The following is a 20,904-nucleotide window of genomic DNA, read 5'->3' on the forward strand; positions in this document are numbered from 1 at the left end:
AGTTATGTCCCCCTTCCCCACTTTTTATTCACAAATAACTATAGAAGGCAAAAATCGAATATTCCAATTAGCCATGGCTAATTAGGAATATTATAGTCTCCCTCAGCAAAATGTTGCTTGTCTTCAAGCAACTGAAGTGATGGATGCTGTAAGATCTTCTCATTCTCCCAAGTGGCATCCTCATCCGGCAAATTCTTCCACCTCACCAAGAATTCCTGGACCATCTTGCTCCGCAGCTGCCTCTCCCTAGTATCAATGATAGCCTCTGGCTGCAATACCAAATGCCCCTAATCATCCATGGGTGGTAGCTCATTTTTCACTGTCACCTGCTGCCCCAATGCCTTCTTTAGGCATGATACATGAAAAATGTTATGAATCTTGCTGCCTTGGGGCAGCTCCAACTCATATGCGACTTGTCCAATCCTGCATATCACCCTGTATGGCCCATAAAAGCAGGGCTTGAGCTTCTCAGCCCCCTTCTGGTTCAATGACAACTGTTAGTATGGTTGTAATCGTAGGTAGACCATGTCCCCTACCTCAAACTGCCTCTCCACCCGACCCCTGTTAGCATACAGTTTCTGCTGGTTCTGTGCTGTAGCCATGTTATCCTTGAGAGCTCGGAGGATATCTTTACTCTCTTGGATCCAAATCTTGGCTCTAGGAGCCCTGCTATCACCAAACATCACGTCAACAAAGGATAAAGGATGATACCCATATAAGGCATATAATGGTGACATACCAATGGACATGTGATGTTAAGTATTGTAGCAGTACTCCCCCAGATGCAGCCACTTCAGCCATGCTCGCTGTTGCCCACTGACATAGCTACGCAAGTAGCCCTTCAGCCGCTTGTTAACTATCTCTGTCTGCCCGTCCGTCTGTGGGTGATAACTGGTACTCGGTGTCAATTCCATCCCCACCAACCGAAAAAGCTCCTGCCAAAACCCGCCCATGAAATGGCTGTCCCTGTCACTGACGATGGTCTTAGGAAGCCCGTGTAGCCTGAAGATCTCTCTGAAGAACATCTCGGCCACCTGTGTTGCTGTATAGCGTGCGGATATGGCAAAAAAATGTGCGTACTTTGTCAGCCGATCAACGACGACAAAGATACAATCCTTGCCCTGTACCATGGGCAACCCTATGATGAAGTCCATCGAAATACTCTCCCATTTCCCCTCTGGAATGGGAAGAGGCTGCAATAAACCCGCAGGATGGCTCATCTCTCCCTTGTTCCTCTAGCAAACATCGCACTCCGGGATGTGCTGGAGTACGTCCTCCTTGAGGCCCTTCCATGAGAACCTCTCTCTAATGGCCCTGTAGGTTTTGGTAAACCCCTGATGTCCTGCCAAAGGTGAATCATGTGATGCCTAGAGTATCTTCTTCTTGAGCTGAGACCCCTCAGTCAAGAAGATCCGGTCCCTGTAATAGATGATCTCATCGACCACCCTGTACCTATCATCTGCCACCTGCCCATCCAGAACCTCACATGCAAACCTGTCCTTGGAGTACTCTACTAAGAGTCGAGCCCTCCAATTTGTATCCAAGCTCATAAGAGACAACGTGGCTGGTCTACGTGAAAGGGAATCTGCTACCATGTTGTTCTTACCCTTGACATACTCAATGTCAAAGTCATATGCTTGGATCTTACTGATCCACTTCTGTTGCCTCTCTTGTAGCTGCTTTTGCTCCAAAAAGAACTTGACGCTGTTGTGATCAGTCCTCAGCCTGAACCTGTTACCCACCAAATACTGCCGATACTTAGCCAATGCATGCATGATGGCCAGCATCTCCTTGTCGTATATGGAATACAACCTCTCGTGCGGAAGGAGCTTCTGGCTCTCAAAGGCTCTAGGGTGACCTCCCTGCATCAATACTACGCTGATCCCCTCTCCTGACGCATCACACTCCAAAACAAATGGCTGCGTGAAATCTGGCAATGCAAGCACTGGGCAGCTGCTCATAACCTCCTTGAGCCTATCAAAGGCTCGTTGCGCTGTATCCAACCAACTGAAAGCCCCCTTCCTCGTCAAATCTGTCAAGGGTGCAGCAAGTTGTGAGAAACTCTTGACGAACTTCCAGTAGTAAGTACAAATGCCAATGAATCCTCGAAGTTCTGTCACGTTTCTCGACTCCGGCCATTCTTTAATGGCCCTGATCTTCTCCTTGTGGACCCTCACCCCGTCCACTCCTATGATGTGTCCCAGATACAATATCTCCGTTAACCCAAACTCACACTTGGAGAGTTTGGCATAGAACTGCTGCTCCTGTAAGATACGCAATACTGTCTCAATGTGCTGGAGATGCTCCTCCCAAGTCCTACTATAAATGAGAATATCATCGAAGAATACCAACACAAACTTCCTCAAGTGACTACGGAAGATGTGATTCATGCAGGATTGAAATGTAGCTGGGGCATTGGTTAGCCCAAAAGGCATCACCAAGAACTCAAAGTGCCCATAGTGACACTTGAAGGCGGTCTTGGGAATGTCCTGCTCCCTCACGTGAATCTGATGGTACCCAGATCTCAAATCAATCTTTGAGAAGTAACGTGCCCCTCTCAACTCGTCCATCAACTCATCGATCCTAGGTATGGGGTACATGTTCTTCAGGGTCTTCTTGTTCAAGGCCCTATAGGCAATGCACATCCTCAATGTACCGTCTTTCTTATTCACCAACACCACAGAAGAAGCAAAAGGACTCATGCTCGATCGGATATGCCCAAGAGCCAGCAACTCCTGGATAGCCCGCTCAATCTCATCCCGATAGGCCTTGGGGTTTCTATAAGGGGTTGTAATCACGGCCTGTATCCCCTGCTCAAGCTCGGTGGTGTGCTCAAACCCCCGATCCGGTGGTTGTCCTGGTGGAATCTCCCCAAACACTATGGCATACCGATCAAGGATAGACTATATCTCTGGATGTACTGTCTGCCCTGTAGTCCTTGCCTCTGATGCATTTAGCTCCACTGCCCACTCTATGTCTCCCTTTTGGAAGACTGCCTCCATCCGATGAGTCGAAACAGTCTGAGGTGGATATGTGTGCTGCCCTCGTATCTTCTCATGCCTCCCTGTCTTCTCATCATCCCACTCCATCTTCAGGGTCTTCCAATCTGTCGTGACCTTCCCTAGAGTGATAAGCCACTGAACACTCAGTATCATGTTGGTGTCCGGAATATCGACCACGAAAATGTGGTCAGTCAATGCGTAGGTGCCCATCGTCACTGAAAGCTCTGGAACATAACGAGCACATGTCATGGTCTGATCTCCTGGGACCAAGACTGAAAATCCATCGAAGCTCTCTATTTGTATACCTCTCCGCTCAACCATCTCCACATCGATGAAGTTGTGGGTTGCCCCACTGTCAACCACATGCTGGCCACGTACTGTCCCTCATACGCGTAGCGTCAGATACTTGGGGACTCCTCATAATGTTGCAAGGGCCCCTCCGATGGGTGCAAAAGATGCACCACCTACTGCTGGCGGTGGTGGTGGCAAAGGACCCTGTACGGCATGGCTATCTCCTGCCTCCACATCATCCTCGCCATCCTCTTCTCCACTACTCTCGGAGAAGACCTCAATAAAATGTGCTTTACCAGCAGCGCATCTATGTCCTGGTGCCCATGGCTCCTGACAAGTGAAGCACAACCGCGTCTTCTTCAGCTCCCTCCTGACATCATCGTCAAGCCGTACTCGTCCTGGATTCCCCTTTGGAGGTTGAATGCTCACATCCTTCCCCTTAGACTGAAAAGTCTGTCTCTGGGGGTAAGGTGTCCAGATCCTGGGTAAGACATCCTGTAAGTCCCGGGTCCTGCTGATAGCGTCCTGGAGTGTGGCTGGTCTAGTGGATCGGACTAAACCCCGAAGTGGCTATGCTAACCCCTCAACATACATATAAATCCTTTGTGCCGTGGATAGGTCTGGCACCATCACAAAGACCCTCAAGAAATCTGCAATGTAGGTCTTCGGGCTCCCTGTCTGTTTGAGCCTTGTCAGCTCAACAAAAAGTTTCTTCGAATCCTTTCGATCAAATTGCTCCATCAGTCTCCTGGTAAACTCGGCATATGTCGTCACTGTGGAGTGCCCCAGTGTAACCATCCCATGAAACCACCAATCCTGGGCCTCACCATCCAAATGCAATATTGCCACATTGATGGCCTCTGTCTCCAACATCTGGTTAAGCTGGAAATAAATGTCCAGCTTCTCCACCCAAGACTTTGCCGAACTGTTTGATGAACCATCAAACATAGGCAAGTGGAATCGACTTGCTGCATGGTGGGTGTCACCATCATGGTAATGCCAATACCCTCTGTGATGGTCGCGGGGTCTACAATCCCGCTGGAGCTGAACAAAATCTCTGAATGAGAGGGCCTCCCTGAACTCCTGCCCATAGGCCTGGTACTGTGCAAAATAATCACCCATATGTCTGGGCTCTACCTCCTGCTGGGGCTACTACCCCCATGTCAGCTCCTAAGAAAGTGGGCATGGTGGAGCGTGTAGGGGCATGTTAGGCCACCTGCTGTGCAGTATCACGCTGCTCTGGCAAATGGTTGGATGCACCCGATCCCTCACCAACCTGAAAAACCCATGGGCTCTCACGTTGTCTGGCCTCTACTGCTGTGAATCTCTGCCCCATCACCTCAATCTTCCTCGACAAATCCTGCACGGATTTGAGGAGCATATCCGCAAATCTCTTCTCGTCATCATCTGCCATCGGATCCTCCTGCTCTGCATCCACCACAAGCTTTCTCTGTCTTGTGTCCACCACAGGCTCCTCATGTTCTGCGTCCACCACCGGAACATAGTCTCCCTCTCTGTAAGTGTTCTCCAATCTACGCCCAGTGTCCCTGTATCTCCGACCTCTATAACAGATGTAGGGTTTTTCCCCCGGTGTCATAGATTGCCAGCTCCACATGCTGAGCCAGATCTATGCTCTAAAACCACTATAATATTCCTAACCCGAAATATTCCTCAAACCCCAGTGAAATCTCAACCAGAAAAATGCACAAGTGGTATAGTAGCACAGAGATATAATAATAGTAGTGTAGCAACAATAGTATATATACGAAATATAAACAGATACACAAGAAATGTAGTGAGGAATGCTAAGCCATTTTATTATACTGAGTAAAGGAATGAGTACAGAGGTGATCAGAAAGACGACACCTCGACTTGCTCAAGGCAAATGGAGAAATATACTCGGAATAGCAAAGAAATGGCTCCTCTCTGAACTGCGTCCAAGCTGCTGGAGATCTGCAGTGCTGCTGCTGCTGCTAGAAATCGAATGAGGATTTGGGGCTGATCCACTCCTCAGAAAAGGTTGAAACTCTGGAATTGGAGTCTACTCAGGAAACCTATAAAAACCCAGAAAGCTTTCCTGGAATGGTTGATCCCCGAAAATCACCCCCTTGGGGTTCTGCGCAGTCCCTCAATGCTCTGCGCTGCTACTAAATGAAACTCTCCAGAAATCTGCCTGAAACCCGGCCAAAACTCTTTAATCAGCAAAGGGTGATATTCCCTGCTCTATCTCTCAGCACCAAACCTCCTACAAACCCTCAACCCAGGCTCCTTCCAGAAAGAATTGCGTCCTCTTCTCAGCGCTGCATAGTCCTCCAAAATGCTAATGAAACTGCTGCTGAAATGCTGGTGAAACTACTGCTGGAATGCTAATGGAAATACCTTGTTCGAGCAGGCACTCGAAGTCCCCCAGGGCGAAGGGTGAGATCTCCAAACGGAGACACTCAATGCACTAAACAGTGCTGCAAACTAGCTAAACAACCAACGTGCTCTAAGTCGAAATGACTATCAAAAATGCTCATAACCGGAATGATCAAAATGAGGGGGCTCTTCTCTCTTTTATAGCCTTTGCCTCTCTCAATCCCAAAGCTCACCTCCTCCTGCGTGTTTCCCCTATTGCCACATGTTCCTTTCCTCCTGCGTAGTTCCTCCATGTGTCTGCGTGGGCTCCATTTTTGCATCCCCCCTTTGGCCCCATTGGCTCCCCTTTAAGTCACAAAGTTGTGCTACTAGGAAGTGACTTTTTATTCTAAAAGTGAGTTATGTCCCCCCTCCTCACTTTTTATTTACAAATAACTATAGAAGGCAAAAATCGAACAAAATCGAATATTCCAATTAGCCATGGCTAATTAGGAATACTACAAACTGTTACTCTGGCATTTGACTGCATCAACTGTCACTAATCCAACCTGCTATTGAAAATTGTGGGCCCCCATAGCAAGTTATTGATCCATGAGGTGAAGTCCTCAAGGATCTTGCTCATCTGTAGCGCTCTAGGGCTACATCACCAAGTCACCCCACCTTACTCCTGGAGGTATATCGGTAAACATCGTGAAGGATTCCTCCAGCCTGGAGGAAAGCCTATCGATCTTTGCAGACGCTGCGTGCTGGTATGGATTCTCCTCCTTGTCCTTCTTCCTGAGAGGAAACTGGGTACTGACCTTTGACAGTTCCTTCTTCTTTCTTTGCTCCACCTATCCCTGACTATGACCCTTAGATGCGAGGGCCACATTCTCCTCCTCCTTCATCTGCTTCTGTCAGCTCCCGTTGCGACTGATGGAGCTCTTTAGAAGAGCTCGCCTCAATTCCTCCTGCTGCAAGTTAGCCCACATCCTGTCCCACTCTGGTAACTTGTCTCTGCCCAATATGATTTGGACAAAGCCCTACCAATCCTCGGAGACAATGGTGAGTGCCAATCTCACTAGTTTTGTGGGGACAATGCGTTAGACTAGTTTCATGACAAAGCGGACAATGCCTTTGACTTCTTGCAGGCCCTCACTGATGCATTCAAAGATAAGTTTGGAGACAAAAGAGAAGGAAAATATTTTGTTAAAGAACTTAATTCCATCAAGAAAAGGGAAAATGAAATAGCTGAAGAGTTTAATCAAAGATTTAATGGTCTTCTTAAGGATATGACTCAGGATTACAAGCCACCTAACAAGAAGGTGTTAGAACAATATCTTGAAGCATTTAAAGTTACACCCAATATGAGATAAGACGTGCCAAACCTATTACTATAGTTACTGCTTAGAATGTTGCTAAAGAGTTAGAAAAAGATAGGAAAGCCTTGGGAAAGTCGGAAATTCTTGGTTTTGAAAAAGGTCTTGTCAAAAATAAATGAAAAGAAGTTAAGGAGTCAATAGTTGAATTGAGGCTTCTGTGATCCATAATATTTGAAAGAATAACTTCGGCGTAAATCACATGTAGACAGACATTTGTGACGCGTTTCGAACCAACTAGTGTGGTTCATCGTCATTGATGATGAACCACACTAGTGGGTTCGAAATGCGTCACAAATTTCTATCTACATGTGATTTACGCCGAAGTTATTCTTTCAAAGAAGTTAAGGAGGCAGAACATGATCAAATTAAAGAATTGACCCAAATGGTTAAGGAAATGAGACTTGATTATGTTCAAGGAATAAAAGCTATGCAATCTAAGTTTGCTCGAATGGAAATAAGTTAGGCTCAACTTAGAAATAATAGCAATGCTTGGCCGAAAAAGAATCCTCCTAGCGAGAAAATACCTCCTGATCGCTTTGAATCTGCAAATATGATTTTCCAATCTTTCTGCAAACCATGCCAAAGCTCCCATGATGAAGAATCTTGTGCTATCACAAAGAATCTCTTCAATAACAATCTTACATCAATAGCGGAGCAAATAGATATGTTTGAAGGGAATTCCACTTGCCTTTAAAAGATTGGATGTAAGTTATCGAAAATAGTCGTGATGTTAGAACACTTAACATCAGTAATGATGAGAAAGAAAGTGTAATTACTCTTGAAGATATGTCTGTGCAAGAAAAGGCAGCTTCTAATATTCAACCTAATTTTGACTTAGGTGAATGGATCAACAATGCAAAAATATCTGTGCCCATCAAAGAAATGATCAAGAATCCAATTCAAGGAACTGAGGTCAAGGAAACTATCAAGCCTTCTCAAGAAAAAATGCCTAAAATAGAGCATCAAGCCCCCTCATTTTGTTTTTTGTGTAATAGTCTTGATAAAGTTGATAAAATCCCCAAAAAGGTCTCTCCTCCCAAGAATCCTATGGAAGAGCCCGTTGTGATGCAATCTAGCATTGGGAATTACGTTGTCCTTTCTGATCCCATGGTCTTGCCTGATAGTGAAGAAGAATCTAAGGAGTAGATATGGCACATGAGTTTTGATGGTGCTCACTCTAAGTCGAGCAAAGGGGCTAGAATTGTTTTAACCTCACCTTCAAGGCATGTATTTAAGTTTTCTTTCCGGTTAGAGTTTGAGGCAACTAACAATATAGCTGAGTATGAAGTCTTCTTAATGGGCCTTGAAATAGCTAGAGATCTCAAAATAAAGTCATTAAGTGTGAAAGGAGATTCTGATCTTGTCATCAAGCAGGTTAAGGGTATTTTCTCATGCAAAAGTGATAGACTTAGAAGGTACATAAATGTTGTATGGGATGTTATTGAATTATTTGATGCATTTGGTCTGCAAATCATTCTTAGAGAAGAGAATGAGTAGGCTGATGAGTTAGACGTAGCCGCTTCTACCTTCCAAATATCTGATAATCTGATAAAAGATAAGGCCATAGTTGAAGTAGGTCTTAGACCTTCAGTTCCAAATAATGTTGAACATTGGCAGGTGTTTGATGACGAGAAACAAATTTTCCGTTTTCTTAATCACTTGGATGAATTTGAAAACTTCCAAGCTTGTCCCGAGGAAGAAGGGTCTAATTCTAAAGGTAAGGATATATTAAACCCCACCTTCAGAAATGTGGTGGCCATGGAACAAATCTTTGATAAAAATGACGTCACCAAAAGGGTTGATGAAAGGAAGATGGATCTTGGTGAATTTATTGAAGTAAACATTGGTTTTCTTGAGAATCGAAAAATGGTTAAAATTGGTAAAGGGACTTATGTTAATTTATGGTCTGTTCTATGCTTATAACAATTTACTTATTTTTCTTATTATATTCCACAGATTAGCAATCGCATGTACATAAAGTAAAGTGCAGATAGAACATTAAATGATCGACAGAAAACAAGCCAAGACAAGAGACACAAGATGTGGCGGCTAGCCAGAGACAAACCCCATAATGTGTGGGGAAACCCTTTGATCAAATCTTCTTTTATCTTCAATAATTCAGCAGAGAGAAATAGTACAATAAATCTGATTTATATTAGCAGTGGCAAACCTTAGATCAGCGACATTAACATCAGTGGCTTCATCATCAAACTAGGGCAGACGATATCTCACAAACTGACCGTTGGATCGGCTTGATTCCACCACCAAAAGTTGCGGCGACCAGAGGAAGTTTAGATGAACCTACAACGCAGTTTAGATGAAGAGGTCTTCTAGTCCACGCAGGTCAAACTTTACTTCTGCAGTTGCAGCTTCAGTTGCGGCAGCTTCTGGCTTCAAACTAGGGCAGTCGATATCTTGCAAACCATCCGTCGGATTGACTTGATTCCACCACCAAAAGTTGCGGCTTTCACAGGAGGTTCAGATGAACCTACAACACAGTTCAGATGAGGAGATCTTCTAGTCCACGCAGGTCAAACTTTACTTCTGCAGTTGCAGCTTCAGTTTCAGCAACTTCAAGCTTCAAACTAGCGCAGTGGATATCTTGCAAACCGTTTGTAGGATTGAGTTGATTTCACCACTAAAAGTTGCGGCTTTCAGAGGAGGTTCAGATGAACCTACAGCGTAGTTCAGATGAGGATATCTTCTAGTCCACGCAGGTCAAACTTTACTTTTGCAGTTGCAGCTTCATTTTCAGCAGCGTCCGGCTTCACATGTGTGAGCGAGAGACCCTTTTTTGCGTAGTAGAGAAGAGACTCTTTTCTGCGTAGTAGAGAGAGAGAGATGTGATGAGATGAGTGAGTCCAAATGAGGAAAAGTCATTTTATATTTATACACAACGTTGGTGTTTGAATAGATGCGACTATTGGGCTTCTGAGCCTACATGAGTTGTAGGTCAACTTGATAATAATTCCATAATCAAAATAAATTCATATCTCCATGAATACTTATTGGAATCGGATGATTTTTATATCAATCTTACACCTCTCGACGAGGGGAATCTAATAAAAATATTATCAGCCATGAATAAGATGACCCACATGAAGTTTGGCCCTAGTTGCCAATTTTAACTCTCCATCTCAACTAGGGAGAACTTCATCTGCAATCTGTCTGTTGGTCGCTACTCTTCATCCATCAAATGCATTGCCCTGTACAACCTGACCCTTGCCCTACTCTGCTCTATTCTGCCTGTTCTGTTTTGTCTTGTTTTGCCCTGTACTGATCTATATTGTTCTGCTCTGTTCTGCTCTGCTCTTGCATTGTTATGTTCTGCTTTGCTTTTGTCTGAACTATGAAGAAGAAGAAATGATCGAGTACGTATCATATTGACTCAAAGTCATTCTCAGAGTATGTACCACTGGTCCCAGACCAGTATCATCCTCCACTGACTCAAAGTCAGTCTCAGAATGCATACCACTGGTCCCAGACCGATCTCAATCGACCCGAAGTCAGCTTCATAGTAGGTACCACTCCTACCACTGGTCCCAGACTAGTGTCACAGTCTCAGAGAGTGTAGCACTGGTCCCAGACCAGTCTCAACCGACTCGAAGTCAGCGTCATAGTATGTACCACTCTCACTGGTCCCAGACCAGTGCTGCACTGACACAAAGTCAGTGTCAAAGTATGTACCATTGGTCCCAGACCAGTCTCAACTGACCCGAAGTCAGCGTCATAGTATGGTACAACTCTTACCGCTGGTCCCAGACCAGTATCATTGATCCCAAATCAATGGAGGTCATCCTAGCGTAGGGAGTACAGTAGATACAGAGATGTGTCCATCAGTACTACTATGGTCCCTAACTTCATTTCCATGCTCATTGATCAGATGAGAGGTATTGTGGAGGTAAATCCCCTCTGCGGACAGAGACGATCCCTACTAGCCCAGACCGGGTCTAGCAACAATCAAACAATGCTATCATGCAAGTTCCTAATTGCAAATTAAAGGTGGATGATGAGAACCTACTTGGATTCCAATGCTAATATTCGTAGAAGAGACGTCGCTCTCGTTCCTTTTCTTCAGCCGGTCACGGTCCCCACGATCTCCGTGATTGGACACCTGCGCATGCAAAGAAAAACACAAATACAAGTATAAAATCCAATAGACGCAATTATATATCAGTCAGAAAAGATATAACTCAACATATATCATTACAAAGGACAATGAGAGTGGAACCATAATGACAGTCATCTATTATTAATAAACAACAAAGAAGAATACAACCATAGTTCTGACGTCAAATCCTCCTTTGGCTAGGTGATCAGCTACACAAGTCTTGCAAAGCTTGTTGGGATGGGAAACAAGCCTCTCTCTCCTTAGTGACAAGAATCTCCTCACTTAGATTTGGCCTTATGGACGCAAAGAAGGCTCTTGCAACTTCGATCTCTTGAACTCCTGGAACTCTTACTATCACTAGCACTCTGCTGGAACTAGCTTGCTCAAGGCAAAAGAACAAGCTTTTATAGATAGAGGGGAAGGAGATAGGATCAACCACAATATTCATGGGATTGGCTTTGTTGACCACTACCGGTCAACTGCCCATGCAGTACACCTCCTTTCTGTTGGCAGAGAGGGGTAGCTCCTGAGCGACGTGTCCGTGCCGGCCTACAGTCATCAACAGCTTGATCATTTTTGTTGTAAACCCAGTCTGCATGTATAAATTGTAAATAATCTAAGCAGATCAGAGTCATGTATGTAAAGTTGCCTAGGTGGACCTAACTTTCTAATGATGATCTGCGTCCCGGGAGGTTTTTCGTCTCACCGATCTACGATCGGCAGAGTTTTCCTTCAAACCTGACCCCAAAGCCGGGATGGATTTCGTCATCAGAACTTTAGGAGAATCTTAGTATGTTAATCTGCTAGATTATGGTTGTGTCGCAGAACTGGGTGTTCTATGAGGGTCTGTATTAAGTGGGTTCATCCCTTTGAGATGTAAATTGTAAAAAATCATGATGAAATGTGTCTTGAGGGTTGAAAATGTTGTAAATCCCCTCATGAGTCCTAAGTCCTAGGTCCTAGGTGATGTTTCCAACGGCTTAGTTTGATGATCCATCTTAAAATGAATTAAAAAAAAAATAAAAAATAAAAAAAAAAAAATAAAAAAAAAAAACATAAAGCAAAAACCCTAAGCAATAAAATAATAATATTTTTGTGAATGCATGCAAAATAGCTTTTTTAAATAAAATCGACGGATGAGATTAAGGGATGTCTTAACCCTCATCGACGGTTGAGATCGCTTCAGCATGGATCACCCAAAACTAGCCGTTGGGATCATTTCCTTTATATAGGGTCTTAGGGGTCATTTTACAGGTTTATCTGATCTGTGAGTCTGTACTGAAAAAGCTCTCTTGTAATCTGATTTTCTGGTTAATAAAAAGACTTTGGGGTTCAAAACTGGTTGGTGTTACTCTCTGGAATTGCTGTGAGATGTTCGTTTTTTTTCTGCATATTTCAGCTTTCAGCAGTTAATAATAGCTGGTTTTCAGAGTATTGTGAGTACAGGTATCTTGCTCACGTGCTAGGGTTTGAATGTTGTAGGGTTTCTGGAATAATGGCAGGTATCTCCATTATTTCTTGAAATCTAGCAGCATTTCTTTCCCTTTTTACTGATGTTTGTTTGAGGTGTGCAGGAGATCTTTAGGTGAAGGGTATTTGTGGGCGTTTGGGGAAGTTCTGGGCTGAACCAGCCGACTCCCACAGGCTTTTCTGTGCAGAGCCCAGCTGATTGTGCCCTGGGTTAATCTTTTAAATTTTATTGCGTGTTTTACATTGAGAGATTTTCTTTATGTTCACAGTAAAGTTCAAGTTTCTGATATTTCAAAATATTACTGCAATTATTGTCAAATCTAGCTGTCCAGAGCTGTAATTTTTTGTGATTCTAGGTTAATTGTGAAGGGTTTTACTTTAGGGTTTTGCATATTATCTGCCGAGTTTTTTTTTGTTTTTCTTCTTGCGGGTACAATGTTGGCAGGAAAGTTAAATTGTCATTGGGATCATAAGCTTTCTACCAGTTTTCTGTAGCTTCAGCATTTCGTGCACTGAAAGGAACACAGTCCGGTTAAAGGGTTTCAACTAAATTTCGGAGGAAACGCTGTTCCAGAATAGAGATCAAGGAGTCTGATTTAAAATTTGCAAGCATTTGAAAGACACAGGATATCTGTCATTAGGTGAAGTTGCAGTTCGATCTTCAGTGACCAGGTAATCTCTGCGTATCATCATCTCCAGGTATTTTTTTTAAACCCCGCCTTCACCATTTCTTATATCGAAATTTCTCTGCGTATTCAGTCTTTGAGCTTTTCTGGTGGGTGTCTGGAAAATTTGCTTGGGTTTCGATATATGCGTTGGCAATTAAAACCCTCCAAAACGAAGTCTTTGCTGCCTTACACATCCTCGGAGACCCTGGCAAGAAATTGTAGAAGGAAGAAAAACGCGTTATCTTAGCCCTCACACCGAGCTCGCATTTTCTATCCGCTTGACTCTGCCTGTCGAAATTTTTTTTTATCCACGCCTTCGGTCTTTTCTTCGTTTTATGCTGAGCCGGGATTTCGATTTTCAGTGTCTAGCAATGCTATTATTCCGGATTTGTTTCTGAATATCATTGCGGGTTGTCCGGTGCGTGCTTCAAGCCGTTGCATTTCCCTCTGCCGTCAGTCTTGATCCCATTGCATTGCGTTTTTCATCGAGCCTGTTGTGGTTACGCCCATTTAAATATTTCTGAGTTATTCATCTGGTTTGGCTGCCATTGATATTCGTTTGCTCCCATTGTGACTGCGTTTTTTGGGGCTGAGCCTGAGGCCGCGTTTCACCAAGTTCTTATTCCAGGTTTGGACGCGCTGTATCCCGCAGTTGGGGCTCATCGAGTATTTGGCTCAGGTAGCACGTTCATACAGCTGCGTTGGACCATTTTTCTTGCTGCCGTCGTGGTTTTGATCCGCTGTCTCTGTGTAGTGTTTGTCATGCGTTAGAGTAGTTTTTTAAAGTTTTAAAGTTTGGGTGTTGTTAATTCTTAGTTAGGTTTTATTTTATTTCTTTAGACTTTAGTTTAGGGATTATAAACGCATATTTTTGCATAGTTTAATTGTTTTAGAGTTCATTTAGATTGTGATATATTTTTACTGTTATTTTTATTTGTTCTTAGATTTTAATTTAGTTTTATTTTTTTCTCTTTTCTCCTTTTTTTTTTAAAAAAAAAAATATAAAAAAAAAAATAAAAATAAAAAATGAAAATAAAAGTATTTTTTTATTTTGATTTAGCTTTTAAATTTAGATTTTAAATCTTTTTTTAGGACTTAGGTTTTAGAGATTTTAGATTTAATTTTTTATATTTTTATTTAGGTTTCATTATAAAAAAAAATAAAAAAAAAGGGAGCTATTTTAAATTTGATTTAGTTAATTTTTGTTTATAGTTTAGTTTGAGATTAACTTCTAGATTTTTTTTTATTTTTATTTAAAAAAAAAAAAAAAAAAATATATATATATTTGAAAAAGCATAAATTTCTTGTGAAAAATTACTTTTACCAGCTTCAGTTGTTTACCATGTTATATCTTTCATGCTGAGATCTAAAATTTTAGAGGCAGAATACGAAATTGATATCCGGTTAAATTCGCTGTTGTTTAAATCAATTTATCTCTCTTAGTTTGCTGGATATCATTATTTGGAGAGCTTTGTGGTTTTACTGGATATTTAAAGCATTGTTCTCTGTATTTGATGATAAATGATTGCTGTCTGTGTTTCATGTTCTTGTATCATCTAGCAAGTAATCATTTAGGCACTAATCTCATAAGGCACTGGCCCACCAAATAAATAAAATCATTTTAGTGCATCTCGTCTCCCAGCCCAACTGTTTGGCAGTTGGCCTCCATCACCTTCCAGGGTCTACCCCCCTTAGCCGTGGGAGACAGGCTTAAACGGAGAGACCGGGGATCAGAGTGACAGCCCCCGGTCTGAGCGTTGTCGTGCCAATCCGCGCGACAACATTTTTTGGCGCCGTTGCCGGGGATAGAGTTTTTCTGTCCTTGGTTCTTTCATTTCAAGCTTGGCTGTGCTTAACTTCTTGTTCAAGTGGCGACTCCACTTCCCATATTATCTGCAAGAGTGTACACTAGAAGACATCCAGGCAGTCTGTGCAACCCCACTCCTGATCCTGAAAAGGTTTACAGGGTGCGATCACACAAACTCGCTTCTCGTACACTCCTTACAAATCTTGGACAAGAAGCCCTTTCTGACATTCATTTGCTCTTTAGGGGTCGAGTTAGGCGTAGCACCATGGGTATGTATGCCCCTTGTGATTTTTCTAACATCCCAGGGTACCCCAATGATATTCCATCTGTTGGGATAGACAAATTACCTAACTTTCAAGGAGACAATGCTATTACTGCTAATTCCCATTTGCGAGATTTCAACATATGGTTGGCTAAGTATGCTAGATCTCCTGATTTTGATCATGAAGATGTCAGGATGACTCTTTTTATCTTGACTCTAGGAGGTGATGCTTATGACTGGTTTACAGAAAAACCTCCAAATTCATTTGACTCTTTACAATCAATCATTAATTCATTTAAAGAAAAATATGGAGATAAGAGAGAAGGAAGACATCTTGTAAGAGCTCTTACTCTAATGAAAAAGAGAGAGGATGAAACTGTCGAAGAATTTAATAGAAGGTTTAATGGTATTATTAGAGAATTACCTCAAGACTATAAACCTACAGATAAAACTCTCCAAGATTTTTACATTGATGCCTTTGGTCCTGAACCTTCTTATGAGTTAAGGCGTGCTAAACTTGGTGATTATCGAGATTGCCAAGCCTTAGCTATAGAACTTGAAAAGGACAAGGCAGCGTCTGGGAAGTCTGAAATCCCGGGTTATGATAGGGCTGCTACAAAACTAAAGGAACCTAAGGGAAAAGCAGCCCAAGAACCTGAAAATGAACTTGTTCTCAAGTTGCTTCAAAAAATTGAAACCATGGAAATTAATCATAACAAGGAGATAAACACTTTGCAGAATAGGTTGATTCAAATGGAAAGAACGCAATCGCAAAATTTTCAACCTCGAAATAATAATAACAGAAATAATAATTGGCAAAGAGGGGGTCAGTCTAGTGAGCAGAGGCCTCCTAATCCGTTTATTAATCTGGTTGATAATGCTCCTCCTTACTGTCGTGCTTGCGATGCTTTTCACGAAGAGTCTTCTTGTCCCATCATCAGAAGAATTCTAGATAATGGAATGTTTGGGACAGGTGAGCAAATAAACGTAGTAGGGAGCAAGTTTCCTTTGCCTATGAATGATTGGATAGAGGTTAAGGAAAGGAGCTATGATGTTATGAATCCTTCATCTGCTTTTAGTATAAATAACCTTGAAAATGAAGATGACATTTTAGCTAGGTTATATGGTGAGAAACCCTCTCCTGAGAAAATTTTAGAAATTGCTAGAGATAAGGGTTTAACATACCAGAGAAGGGATAAAGATCAGAGCGGGAATCAAATTCCCTCTCGAACTTTAAACCCTGGCATAAACTCTGAAATAGATGTCGATTTGGGAAGTTGGTTTAATAATGCTAAAATCTGGGTTCCTGTATCTGAGATCGCTAAGATCCCTTCCCAAAAAGACAAGTTACTAAAAGCAATTCAGGGTCCTCAAGTCAACGCTTCTCAACAGAAGATTCGCGAGGTTGACTATCATGATGCTCCTATTTATCTGCAAAGCGTAGATGCTGATAACAAAGACCATCAACCCTTCTTTATTACCTTATTGGTCAATGGGTATAAATTGAATAACTGCATGTTGGATTCAGGCGCATCTGCTTGTGTTATGACTAAAAGGGTCATGGAACAGCTTAATTTAAGAGTTTCCAGACCCTACTATAATATATGTGCCATGGATTCCAAGAAAATCGAAGTACATGGTTTAATCAAGGATTTACAAGTTCATCTTTCAGTTTACCCAGACATCATGGTTGTTATGGATATTGTTGTCGTTGATGTACCTGATGCTTGGGGTATGCTGTTATCTAGAAAGTGGGCCTCTGACCTTGGAGGAAGCATTCAAATGAATTGGTCATATGCTATGATTCCTTCTCCTAGCGGTGATGGTTTTATTAGGCTAAATAGAGAGCCCGAGAGGAAATTTCATGTTGAAGATCCTAAGAAGCCTCATAACGAAATAATTAGAGAACAAATTGACATCGGAAACCACTCTATCATGTCCAATTTCATAATTCCTCCCGATGATAAGATTAGGGCAATCAATGGAGGACTTTATTGTTGGAAGCATTTGAGTTTTTGTACTCCAGATAATGTTCCTAGAGTTGATCAGGTTGAGTCTTCATCAACAAACATGCATGCAGATCTGAAATTTTCGATATGTCAGGGAATGACCAAATATGGAAGGAGGTGTACCCACCGAACCCGTAATGGAGCATCTTTTTGTTTGAAACATATGCCTCGAGACAGCCATAGTTTGGACAGCTGTGATGGAAACCCAAGTTCCAGTAGTTTAGGAAGTAACCCAAAGAGGGCAAGAGGGTCTGTTGAGAGACAGTCATCTAAGAAGGAAGCAACTTCTGCAGACTTTCACCACAAAGGAAGTCAAGATGAACAAAGTTTTCTGCCCATTTCAGACTTGGAAAGAATTTCAGGTGTGTCCCAGAAATTGCATGATGAAAGTTATCTAGTTGAAAGGAATCGATTGCATGGTTCTTCACTGCCAGAAAGGGCTGCTTCTAAAGTCTCATATAGGAGTACAAATTGTTTGCGTGGTATTGGAAGTTGCTGCAATCATGGTGGCCAATGTACACGCAAGGCAAAACAAGGTTCATCTTATTGTGAAAAGCATTTACCAAACTCACTGGGGTTTCGTCATAGATATACTGCATCAATGTGGAATGAAATTTTCAAAACTGCAAGCTCTGAAACAACGTGCCAGCCTAAGGATCTCTTACATGAATACATGAATATGTGCCAGTCAGGAGGAGGTAACTATGATTCAGATTCTGAGAACAGAGGTTTGGATTGCATTGTTGACAAAGTGTCAAAAAATATGAAAGATGCAGAAGCATTATTAATGGAAGTAACAGCTGAAAAAGAGAAAATGGCAGCATATTTCAGTTTTCAGCCAAGAGAAGGGATGGAGGATGGTGGTGCTGTTCACTATTCTTCTTCTATTGAAGTTCAACACCAAGGGTGCAAAGGTTGTGGTGAGCAGTTTTCTGATTTACAAACCCTCGGTCACCATTGTCTCACCATTCATAAGAAGGCAGCTGAACATCATTTTAAAGGATATGCTTGTCTCAATTGTAGCAGTTCATTTACCTACAAAAAAGGTCTTGAGAGGCATGTGAAGGTGCACCACGGTGGAATTCCTCTTGAGAAATGTACAAAGTATTTTTGTATATCCTGTGACAGTCGTTTTATCATTGTGAATTGTGATCAGCTGTTGCAGCATGTGTTACTCACTCACCCTGAGCAACTCAACAATTCCTTTGGTGCTAAAGAGCAGGTTAACAGTGCAGAATCAGCAATGCCTTTCAAGACTGAGCAAGACAAGCAAGATGAACCTCTTAAGTTAGGTAGTTCCAAGCAAGAATTAGGTTGGAAGTTCGATCCTAAGCATAAAATGGAAAGAAATCACATTAGTATGTCTATTCATGGTGAGGATATAGGCAAAGGTGAATTGAGAACTTTTATTCGTGGCACACTGAAAAATTTTTCATGTAGATTCTGTGGGATGAAGTTTAGTCTTCTCCCAGATCTTGGACGTCATCATCGATCTACCCATCTAGATTCCAGATCTACATTCAAGCCCCATCTCAATCAAGGGAATGAGCTTTTCAAACCAAAGTGGAGGGTTAACAAGCCAAACTTTAGAATGTCTCAAACAGCGGTAAGATACAAACATGCAGCTGTAATTGCCAGAAAGAAAAGCGAGGATAATGAAGCATTAAAATCTACACAACAAAATCTTTATATCAGAATGAAGTCAGAGATTGTACAATTGTGCCATGTACTGCATTTACCGGAAGGAGTTACAAAAGTGGTGGAGGAGTCACTTGTCTATGTGATCAACAATTATCAGCTTTTCATTAAACAGAGAAGCTTGGCACAAGCTATTGAGATATGCACGTGTTTGGTGGCGGCCAGTTCCTTGAAATATGAGATGGATATCGAGGCCTCACTTGAACTTGCAAAATCACAGCTAAACTTTGAGTGTAAGAAGGGGGAGGTCAATTTGATGTATGGTAAACTTTCAGAAAAAATCTTGAATTTATACAGAAGGATACCATCCACAGCTGACAGTGGAAGTAACTCACAAATTAGAAAATCAGCAAACTGGAACAATGCAGATGACAGATATTCAGACAATAATAGAGCATGTAATGATGAGCATGCCAGAAAACTTATGCATTTCAGCTCAAGCCAATCAGTAACTGACTTGCACAACTCCACTGGATTAGATGTTCATCCACATGAAAGAATGGAAGGAACTGGCAATTTCAAAGCTCGTAGAAAACCAGGAACTCAGGGAGAAAGCAACACTACATATCACGTGGAAGAGCACATGAACTGTCATCCAGAGAAACCTATTCTGACTGCCAGAGAGCAAGAAATTGATCTACCTAATCAGTTTGATACTGCTGAGTTTGATTCTGATTCTCGATCTAAAGAGTTATCTCAGTGCCAGATGAATGGTTTGCCTTCTGAAAATTGCGCAGAAAAGTGTGAAAACATACATGCCATCATGCAGAAAGAGCAGTCGGAAGTCCCGGTATCCTGCGAACAGTTTGACAGGAAGCAACAGAGGCTTAACAATTCTATGAATAATTGCAATTTCCATTCGAGTGATGCTAATCCGGAAACAATTCTAAAGGCTGTGAAGCTTTGTAGTGAGGAAAATATCAGAGTGGAGTGGCACAGGGAAAGTTATATTTGTCCCAAAGGGTGCAAACCCAAGGCTGATCCCAAACCTTCTATTCTGCTGATGCCTCTTCCTGAATTATGCTTTGATTCTCTTACACTACAGGTGAATGATCTTGAGGGGGATGCAAAAAACACTGATATCAAGGAGACATGGGAAAAGGTAGAGACCTACTTGGTGCTCAATTCATCTGACAGTAAAAGGGGTCATCAAAGAAAAACTATCATATTACTTAACGACTTGAGCTTTGGCAAAGAAGCAGTGCCAATACCCTGTGTGGTGGATGAAGATGTAATGAATCCATGCCAGTGTGATTTGTGCAAAAATGGTAAAGATCAAAATACCAGCTCAATGACGCCTTGGGAAAATTTTTCCTATGTCACTGAAAGGCTGCTGGACCCTTCACTGAGTCTTGATACAAAGAGTTCTCAACTAGGATGCACTTGCACCCAACCACAGTGCATTGCCGGGGCATGTGATCGTATGTATCTGTTTGAGAATAATAATGAAAATGCAAAAGATATTTATGGAAAACCAATCCATGATAGATTTCCTTATGATGAGAAGGGGCGAATTATTTTGGAGATATGGTTTTACTTTGGGATCGCAAGAATGAAAAAACCGGGAAAACATAAGAAGTTTGACAGCTTGTGGCTGGGACCATACATCATTAGAGATATAGCTGGGCCAAACTCATTCTACTTGAGCAGATTGGATGGTGAACCACTTCATCTACCAGCGAACGACCAAATGCTCAAGATGTTCTTCAGAGATGATATCTGATGCCATGGGGCATCTTTTGTATTGTATTTCTATCCCTACTCCTTGTCTTTTCAGCATTTCATTTCTGTTTTTAGGATTAGATTTACTTCTCATATTATTAGTTCGTCAATAAATGAGGAGCTTTTATCTTTCCTGTGCTTAATG

General features: G+C 42.1%; 1 protein-coding gene across 3 annotated transcripts in view; it reads left to right on the forward strand.

The window, feature by feature from the left end:
- LOC149155597 (Calcineurin-like metallo-phosphoesterase superfamily protein) overlaps positions 1 to 20,904 on the forward strand; it is a 521,819-nt gene that overhangs the window by 335,267 nt on the left and 165,648 nt on the right. The gene's annotated exons all lie outside the window — the stretch shown is intronic.

The sequence above is a fragment of the Pinus tabuliformis genome, chromosome 9 (assembly GCF_031772625.1).
Source record: "Pinus tabuliformis cultivar Carrire ecotype Pingquan chromosome 9, CPIR1, whole genome shotgun sequence".
Lineage (NCBI taxonomy): Eukaryota > Viridiplantae > Streptophyta > Pinopsida > Pinales > Pinaceae > Pinus > Pinus tabuliformis.